The following is a 9050-nucleotide window of genomic DNA, read 5'->3' on the forward strand; positions in this document are numbered from 1 at the left end:
CAAATGTAATGACTGCTCATTATTTTCCAGTGCCATATTTGCACTTCTTTTACTCTCAAATTACTATGACATAAGTTCACTAAAACAGGTGGAAAACTGTATCTGATATAAACACCTATTTAATTAGGAAAACAGAAGCAGATAAAATGAGATATTTTAGGGCAACATATAATATTAGCCCTCTCTTGAAGCCTTTGGTTTACACATGCAAGCAAGCTTTGTAATAAGATGAACAATTTTACTACTCCAAATGACTAAAACTTTAGAAGAAGATGAAATGAAAAGGCAAAACTCTCTTTAAACTTTTTCTAAAGCTATTTATTACTTAACATGACGTGCATTTGTGGTGCTATCTAAGAAGTGTCTTCCTTTCTCTCACCATTGCAGGCTTGTTCCAACTCCCTGGTACAAGCACAAGGGAGGCCCAGTGCAAGTGTGTGGTGTCAGACTATCTTTAGGGCAGATGGAAGGCCTAGGCTGGCTTTCCCAAGAGTAGCCAATGAAAAGGAAGGCCACTGACCAGCTATTCGTGGATCAGCTGGCATGGAACAAAGTGTTTCCTACCTCCAGAGCAGAGAAGGCTTAGCCAGCTGGCTTTGAAAGGACTGCACCAGTTGGAGTACTCACAATTTCTTTCAAACTATCTGGTACTCTTTTAGAATCCTCAATTTACTCAACACTACACTCAGGTCTGAAACACTCAAATAACTGAAGAGTCTCTACTACCTATCCAGATAAGAAAAGAGAAAGGCAGAGTAACTGCTAAGTCAATTACTTTAAGAAACCATTTCTAGAACTAAAAATTGTTCACAATTTAAGCTTATATATTATCTATCTTAGAATCCAAAATATTCCCATGGCTATTAAGCAAACTTCTAAAATAAAAAGCAAAATAAATAACAAGGAATAAAGTAGAAAAAATTAAAATGAAGAAAATAATTTCTTAAGGCTAGCAGGATTTAATGCTTTGTACTTTGAACTTCGACAGAGCCTCTCTGTGTCCCTCATGTGGCCTTCAGAATGGACTCTGTGTTGCTATTTATATTTACCTTCCCAGCTAGCTAAGAAGTGAAAAGAACTGTCTTATAGTCACTTAAAAAAATCTGATGTCATATTGGTTATTTTGAATGTTTCAGCAAAGAACATATAAGAAAAAATAATGTGAAACAACATAAAGAAGGAAACTTACCTCTGAATAGCCAAAGAAACAAATAACACACCGGGCGTGGTGCCGCACACCTGTAATCCCAGGACTTGGGAGGCTGAGGAAGGAGGATCATTGCAAGTTCGAGGCCAGCCTGGGCTACAAAGTGAGCTCAAGGCCAGCCTGAGCTGCATAGCAAGACCCTGTCTCAAAAAGACAAAAAAAAAAAAAAACCAAAAACCAAAAAAACCCAAATAACAGGACTTGGCTTGAAATAAAAATATTTTATCAAGTGATCAAAATGATTTATCAAATGACTAACTTGTTGGGAAGTACTACTATAGGGAGCTCATTTGTCCATTGTAGGTCATTTAACCAGTGTATCCCATGGGACCATCTGGGGAACAGAAAGCCAAGGAATCAGAAACAAATCATAAAACCAAAAATAGCTATCATGTTCAGAGCCAATATATCCTAGGAGATGTAAGTATTGTAAACAAATATAGTAAAGAGACCAAGTCAGAACCAAATACTACAAACTGGAGAAGGCTGTAATAACTATTATTTTTCATTGAGTTTCTTTCCATTCCAAATACTGAGTTTAGCATTTCACATGTTATCTAATTTGGCCCCCACAAACCCAGGAGGTAGGTACTATTATTATTCCCATCTTACAAACGAACAAACAGAGTTTGAGAAACCTGCCCAGAGAGGACAAGGATAAGAAGGGGAATGTGTATATGTACCAATTCCCCAAGTGATGGTAATTATTATGTATTCCAAACATTCCAAAAAAAAAAGAAAGAAAGAAAGGGAAAGAAAAAGAAACTTGCCCAGAATCATATTTCAAAAAATAAAAGAGATAGAATTCAACTCCAAGCAGTCTAATTCCAGAATCCAGGTACAAGACTGCCAGTACAAATCACATTTACAAAAGAATGAAATGTAATGTAACCTAGGGGGAGAATCAATCATTAATATAGTATTTCTAAATTTCTCAACTATAAATATAGCAAAAGGTGGTAATAAAAAATAAATGAAAATGGACATATTTAAAAAGAGCTCTTTTACTAAGTTAAAAAATGTTAGTTGGGCCCCTTTTGCCCATATATTAGTAGATACTTTTTGTACCTAAAGAATATAATGGTAAGCAGGACAGATGAGGTTCTTGCTTTCTGGAGCTGACATTCTAGTGGGAGCAAGGGACAAAAAGATTAGTTAACAACAGAGTTTCAGGTATATAGAAGAGGCAGGAAAGTGGACTTCTCATTTGAGACATTTATCTATACAAGTAAAAAAAAATGGCATGGATGGGAGGCAAAGTTCTTATTTGTTATTCTGCTTTTAAAGACAGGCTACATGACAGCCTGTGTATATTCTCATCTGGACAGACCCCTGCAGAGTTGATGAGGCAACAAAGAGGGCACAATGCAGGAACTATGAGCTATCATGTAGAGAAAGAATGAGGAAGAAGATGGTAGGAAAGGCAGCTGGCTTCTGATATGAGGATGACAGAAATATGGGTTCCATGTAGGGCAGATTCTGCCTGAGGTCTTCTAAACTTTCACTGAGGTATAAAGCCACCTTGTTTGAGTGGGAACAGTGGGCTAGTGATGAATTTAAGGAACTGGGAGACATTATGAAATTCTTACGGCTGTAAGTATTTTGCAAATGGGAATGGGACCAAGACATGCAGGAAGGGAGAAAAGGGAAATGGAGTGTAAAATGAAGTAAGATGTGTTATGTTCATGTAATAACTCCCCATGATGAGTAATTTTTATGTACTAACAAAAGCATCTATAAATAAAAATTTAAAAATAAATACTATGAAGTATCCCCTAAAGACTCATCTATTGAAGGCTTGTTCCCCAATGCAGCAATATTCAGAGGTGGAATCTACAGAGGTGACTGGATCATGGAGGCACTAACCTCATCCAACCATGAGTTCACTAGCTGAATGGGCTGTTAGGAGGCGGGGCCTAGTTGGAGGAAGTAGGTCATTGGGGGCCTGCCTTTGAAGGGTGTTATTTCTTCTAAGATTCTTTTTCTTTCTCTGCTTTCTGGCTGCTAAAGGTGGATAGTTTTCCCTTGACATGCCTTCTACTCTCTATAATATGTCTTCCTTGGAGCCAGCCAACCATGGACTGAAACCTTTGAAATTGTGAGCCAAGACTCAAAGGAGCCAAACTCCTTTTCTCCTGTAAATTGTTTATCAGGTATTTTGTCCCTGACAAATGGAAAGCTGACCAATACAAAATAAGCAAATCGGTGGAAGCTTTACTAGGTAGAACTGGGTGCCCACTTCAGATTTTTGGACAGGAATCTGAATTTGTCTAGTAATAAAGTTAAATGAATGATGAGGTAGCTATAAATAGGAAAAAATTATGAGTAAGAATATTTTAAAAATGTGTCTATGACATAAACAGGACATTAACAATGTCCAATAAAGATGTGTCTCTATAGTTCAATTTGTCTCCATCTTCTTGTCACAAAAACTCTTGCAATCTATTTGTCACATTTAGCAGCGCAATCTTTAATCATGAAGCTTAAAGACATAAATAGTTCTTTTATTTCCTAAAGCATACTCCTTTTAAATGCAGTTGACAGCCTTCATGTTCATTCTAGAGGTAATTTCATTCCATTGTTTGAAGAAATTCTTTGATGTTACTATATTTATTGATGATTTCATTTAAAAGTTAAAAACAAAACCAAAAACAAATCTTAACATCCCATATTCTCTCATGAATACAAATGCATCTCCAGTGATCAATCTCAAAATGCCTGAAAAAGTGTCATAAGGCAAATGTGAAGAGGGAACTTAGCCTGATGGCCCTGGGCACTTAGCAATACCAGGTGCATGCCCCTGATCACCCAGCTGTACTCCTGAAGCACGATATTAAGATTCAAAACATTCCAGGAAGAATTTATGTCTGCACTGGTTCGAAGGAAGGAAATAAAGACCCCTATCTTTAGATGGAAGCATGTCAAAATCACAAAGAAGGCCAGGCATGGTAGTGCACGCCTATAATTCCAGCACTTGGAATTTAAGGCCAGCGTGGGCTACAAAGTGAGTTCAAGGCCGGCCTGAATTGCATAGCAAAACACTGTCTCAAAAAGACAAACAAAACAAAACAAAACCCAAAAACAACCCCCCAAAAAAACCACCACAAAGAATAGCATACTGGGTAAAGTGGACTGACTGTGTGTGCAGATACACTATACAGTCATTTTTGGAAAATACAATCTACTCCACAAGCAAAAAGAAAGAAAAAGGCCTATATCAAGGTATATTATGAAATGTTAGGAACTCCAGACAGCCTAAAATTTTTCCAAATGCAAGGAAAAAGAAAATAGAGATTAAAATGGTATCAGAGTTCTCGATAGCAACACTAGAAGCTAATGATGGAACAATGCCTTCAAAAGAGGGACACTGCTGGGGCTATAGCTCAGCAGCACAAGCACCTGCCTGGCAAGTGCAAGGTCCTGAGCTTGACTCCTGGTATCAACAAAACAAAACAAAATAAAACAAAAAGCAAAAACATAGTGTCAAAAGAGGGACACTAATTTTCAATGTAGAATTCACCATTGAGGTAAGTCACCATTCAAATGTAAGGGTAAAATAAAGGCATTTCCAGATATGCAAATTCTGAATTCAAGAAAGAACTTGAGATTTTGTATGTACTCTTTCTCCCTAAAGAATAAAGAAGACACAGGATCCAGGAAATAGGAGATCCAACACAGGTAATGGCAAAGGGATTTTCCAAGATGATGACAAAGGGAAGTCCCAGGATGATGGCTGTGCAGTAATTGGGAGACCAAACCAATCCAGACTGTAGTAGAAAAAGAAGGGCTCTAGCAGAACCATCTCCCAGGAAAAAGAAATGAAAATGAAAGGTTATCTGAAAATACTGAAAGACTATCAGTTCTGTCAGAGTTTGAGGACAAATTAGTGACTGAACAAAGAAGCCTAAGCAAATGAAAAACAAAAGACACAATTATTTCATTCAGGAAAAACAAAAGGTGTACAAGAAGAAAATGTAATAACAGTACCCTTCATGGCTCATCTGTGACTAACAGGCATACTGTCATAGCATAGAATATTGAACACTGATTTAATGATGAGGATGCAAGGTGGTTATACAGGATAGCTATAGCCTCAGCTTCCCAAATAGAAGCTCATCCAGAGTATGCAAAGATAAAAAAACAAGAAATAGCAGTATCAACATTAAAAACAAAACCAGCCAAATTATATGAAACTGCTGCTTTTTGTTCTATTTTGGTTTTTTGAGACAGGGTCTCACTATGTAGTTCAGGCTGGCCTCTAACTTGGAGTGATCCTCCTGCCTCAGCCTCCCAAGTGCTGGGGTTACAAGAGTGTGCCACCATGCCTGGCTGTTAAAACTGCTGACTTTAAAATCATTTTCCAATCTAAAAAATTTTTATGTGGTGCAAGTTAATATATAATAATATTACTACTAATTTTAGAATAAGCAGAAAACAGCTATTGCTAAAGAACGCTCAACGGAAAACTTTTTTTTTGTTAGTAAATATTGTTAGAAGGATAATGGGTCCCAGTTTGGGGTAACGAAGTGTCAAACATATGTTACTACCATTACTAACGTAACAATTATTAACATTCTAAAGAATGTAAATAATATATTTACTACTAAAACATTTAACATGTAATCTACTTTCATGTTATGAAAGTTACATTAGAATTTTTCATCAGTTATCACACTACAGAAACATTTAACTGTGTTGGCAAAATTTTAACTAACAGAATGCTGAATAACAAGGGCAGGCTGTATTTAGGCTCCTTTGTTGACATAAAAAATAGCTAAGTCACTCTTGCAAAATTAAAGCTCTACAAAATTGCAATTCTGTAAGGCTACTTCAGTGATAATTTTGATTAGTGATGCTAGTTTTTAAATTAACTTATTTGAGTTAATAAGTTCATTAACATTAAAAATTTACTTAAATTTATACAATGAAAGGTTATAACCAAACCTTATCCAATTAAGAAAGAGTATCAATTTTTACCAATGTTAACGGTTACAAAAAAAGAATTGAAACTTGTTAGTATAAGGTACAAGTTTTATCAAAGATAATGGATTCCGATCCAGCCAGTGGAAAATTTCCTCTTCAAATTAAAAGCAAATGTTTTAAACAGAGAGAATATGCATAAACAGATGCTGTGGGGGTTTATATATCACTTTGCGCTGCAAACTACTAGGAATTAAAATATGTGTGATTCAAAAATAAATAAAGAGAATCCTGAAGGAAACTGAACCCACCCAATTATTCCTATTATCCAGTATAAGCTCTTTTTCTTTTCTTTTTTCTTTTATAAGCTATAATAGGGATTGAACTCAAGGCCTCACACATGCTAGGCAAGCGCACTAGCACTGCATTATACGGCCAATCCTTTTTATTTTATTGAGACAGGCTCTCAGTAAATTGCCCAGGTTGACCCCAAATTTGCAATCCTCTTGCCTCAGACATCAGGACTACAGTTTGGGCCACCATGCCTGGCTATCTCCCCCTCACCACTATTTTGAATCAGAGATCATAATAAAATATATTTTTGTTTGTTTGTTTTTGTTTTTTCTCCGGTACCAGGAACCGAACTCACGACCTTGCGCTTGCCAGGCAGGCACTTTGCCGCTGAGCTAAATCCCCAGCCCCTAAAATATATTTTTGAAGTGTATTTTTATAACTATAATTTTCCATCACTGTATAAAATTAGAAGGATAAAAAAGAAAGTGAAAATCATCACTCAACCAAACAACTATCTTCTAAAATTTAAATACTTTGGTTTAAAAACAAAATAGTAAGGAACAGCTGGTGCTATCACAATGACCTCTTTCTAACTGGTCTACATCGACTGCAACTGCTCATAACTTTACCAGGGCAACAGTCAGGCAGGCAGTTCTACTGAGCCCAAGTAAGTCTATGGGACCTGAAGAGCCTTCTTCTCTCTCAGCAGATGAGGACAATGAAAAAAGGTGTTCTGTTTTTCAGTAGTCCTGTAAGAGGAGCCATTGAGCTGGGCTGCACAACCAGACAACAGAACACAGGAAAATTCAGATCAAAGCAAGGGCGCATGCCAAGGTAATATGCAATAAAACCCTTGGCCAAAGCATTAAGGAAAAAAAGCAAGGAGGTGGAGAGAAGCTGCTGGACCACCTTCTTATTAATACAGAGAGGCAGAAGAAACAAAATCTGCCTATAATGAAGAGCCAACAAAACAGTGTCCTAGATATGCTGGAGTATTCCTACAGAGATGTACGTAAGTATAAAGGCATATTCCCCACGAACCAAACCCAGAAAGCAGTGTCCTGTACGTTGCAGTGTTCCTATGTACACAGATATGAATATATTACCATTAACTAGACCCCCAAAAGCAAGGTATTCTAAATATAGATAAGGATACAGATACAAATTTTCAATTAACAAAACCCACTGGTTTTACAGTGAGAAACAAAAAACTGCTACTCGAATTAACACCAGAAACAGAATGAGGTAAAGGTGTGAAGTTCTCTCTGTATCGCCCTTTTTCCCTTCTGATGATCTCTGATTTTCGTCTACGGCCACACCACCCTGAATGCGCCCGATCTCGTCTGATTTTTGATTTTCTCATTTCACAGGGGACTCACACGCGCGCGCACACATTAGGTCTCCAGAAACAAAGAAGGGTCCTTAATTCTCCGGCCTGCGGGAGCACACACGCCCCCCACCCACAGATAATGAGGCCACCATATGACTTTCATTAACGGGTGAGCCAAGGAGAGACGTCTCCATGCCGATCAATGCCTCGCACACTGGCAACCACGCACAAGACAAGCGCCACAAAGAAAGGAGAGAAGTGGGTCGGGACCAGGAAAACACTGCCACGCCGCGCCCCCCGAGGCGCGTCCCCCCGCCAGCACGGAGCGGCCGTCCTCGCCATCCTCCGAGGCTCCCGGCTCTCGCAGCCAACTCCCACGCCCGGGGAGCCGCGCCGAGGCTCGGGCGACCGGGTTGCGAGGGGGCGGCCACCCTGCTCCCCGTGACCTCCCGTGACAGCCGCGCGCCGCTCTTCCCGCGGGAGTCATCCCCGGGCCGCGTCGGACCCTGCCCCGCGCCCCTCTGGGGCCTGGGGCCGCTGTCCTAGCCTTCCGCCCCCCGCGGGGGCTCCCGAGTGTGAGGGAGTTGGCGCGGGCCTGCGTCCTCCCCAGCATCCCGGACCGGACCCGCCCAGTCCCCTAAATCCCAGTCCGGGGGCGGCGGCCCTTGGTGCCTGTGTCCTTGCTGGCTCACTTACTCTCGCGCGCCGGCGCTGGCGGTAGACGTGTGAGACCTTCAGCTCTCGGCGGCTGGCAGCGGGTGGAGAGCTGCGGGCGACGAGAGTCAGTCAGTGCAGACCCAGCGCGGCTGAGGTGGCGGCGGCAGACTGCGCGCGGCTGCCCCCGGTGAGGGGCGGGCCCGGCGGGGGAGGGGCGGGCGCCGCGCCTCTCATTCATGCAGCGGGGGCGGGGTGAGGGACCCGGATGCCCGGGCAGCCCCCGCCCACCGCGCTGAGGGCGCGCGGCTTCGGCGTCTGCCGTGCGCAAGCGCGGCGTTCCCTGTGGGCCTGGTTTCGTCGGGTGCTGGCACTGTCTCGTTACAGAAGTATATTGGTTAGACCTCTCTTTTGACTGTTCAGTATTTTTGTTTGCTCTGTGAGCATTAAAAAAACAAACCAAAACAAAAAAATAATGAACGCCTGGAACTTCACCTCCTTCCTAGCATCCAGCTTAGCAGTCCTTGGGGACAGGGGCTGAGCACTGGCGTGGGCTACCCACTAGTTGGGTGGAGAGGTAGTGCACATCATACCATCTGTCCCTCCTGCTGCAGGGCCTCTTAGCTGAGTGCTGGGACTGCGGTG

At 41.0% G+C, this 9050-nt stretch overlaps 1 protein-coding gene across 1 annotated transcript in view; it reads right to left on the reverse strand.

The window, feature by feature from the left end:
- The window catches only part of Rnf24 (ring finger protein 24), a 60508-nt gene extending 51901 nt beyond the window's left edge, over positions 1-8607 (reverse strand). Inside the window, exon 1 of the mRNA XM_005380811.2 lies at positions 8448-8607. The gene's annotated coding sequence lies outside the window, so the exon portion shown is untranslated. The remainder of the gene's footprint in view (positions 1-8447) is intronic.
- Between the last annotated feature and the right edge of the window lie 443 nt (positions 8608-9050).

This window comes from Chinchilla lanigera, unplaced genomic scaffold, assembly GCF_000276665.1.
Source record: "Chinchilla lanigera isolate Chin_1 unplaced genomic scaffold, ChiLan1.0 scaffold00014, whole genome shotgun sequence".
NCBI lineage: Eukaryota > Metazoa > Chordata > Mammalia > Rodentia > Chinchillidae > Chinchilla > Chinchilla lanigera.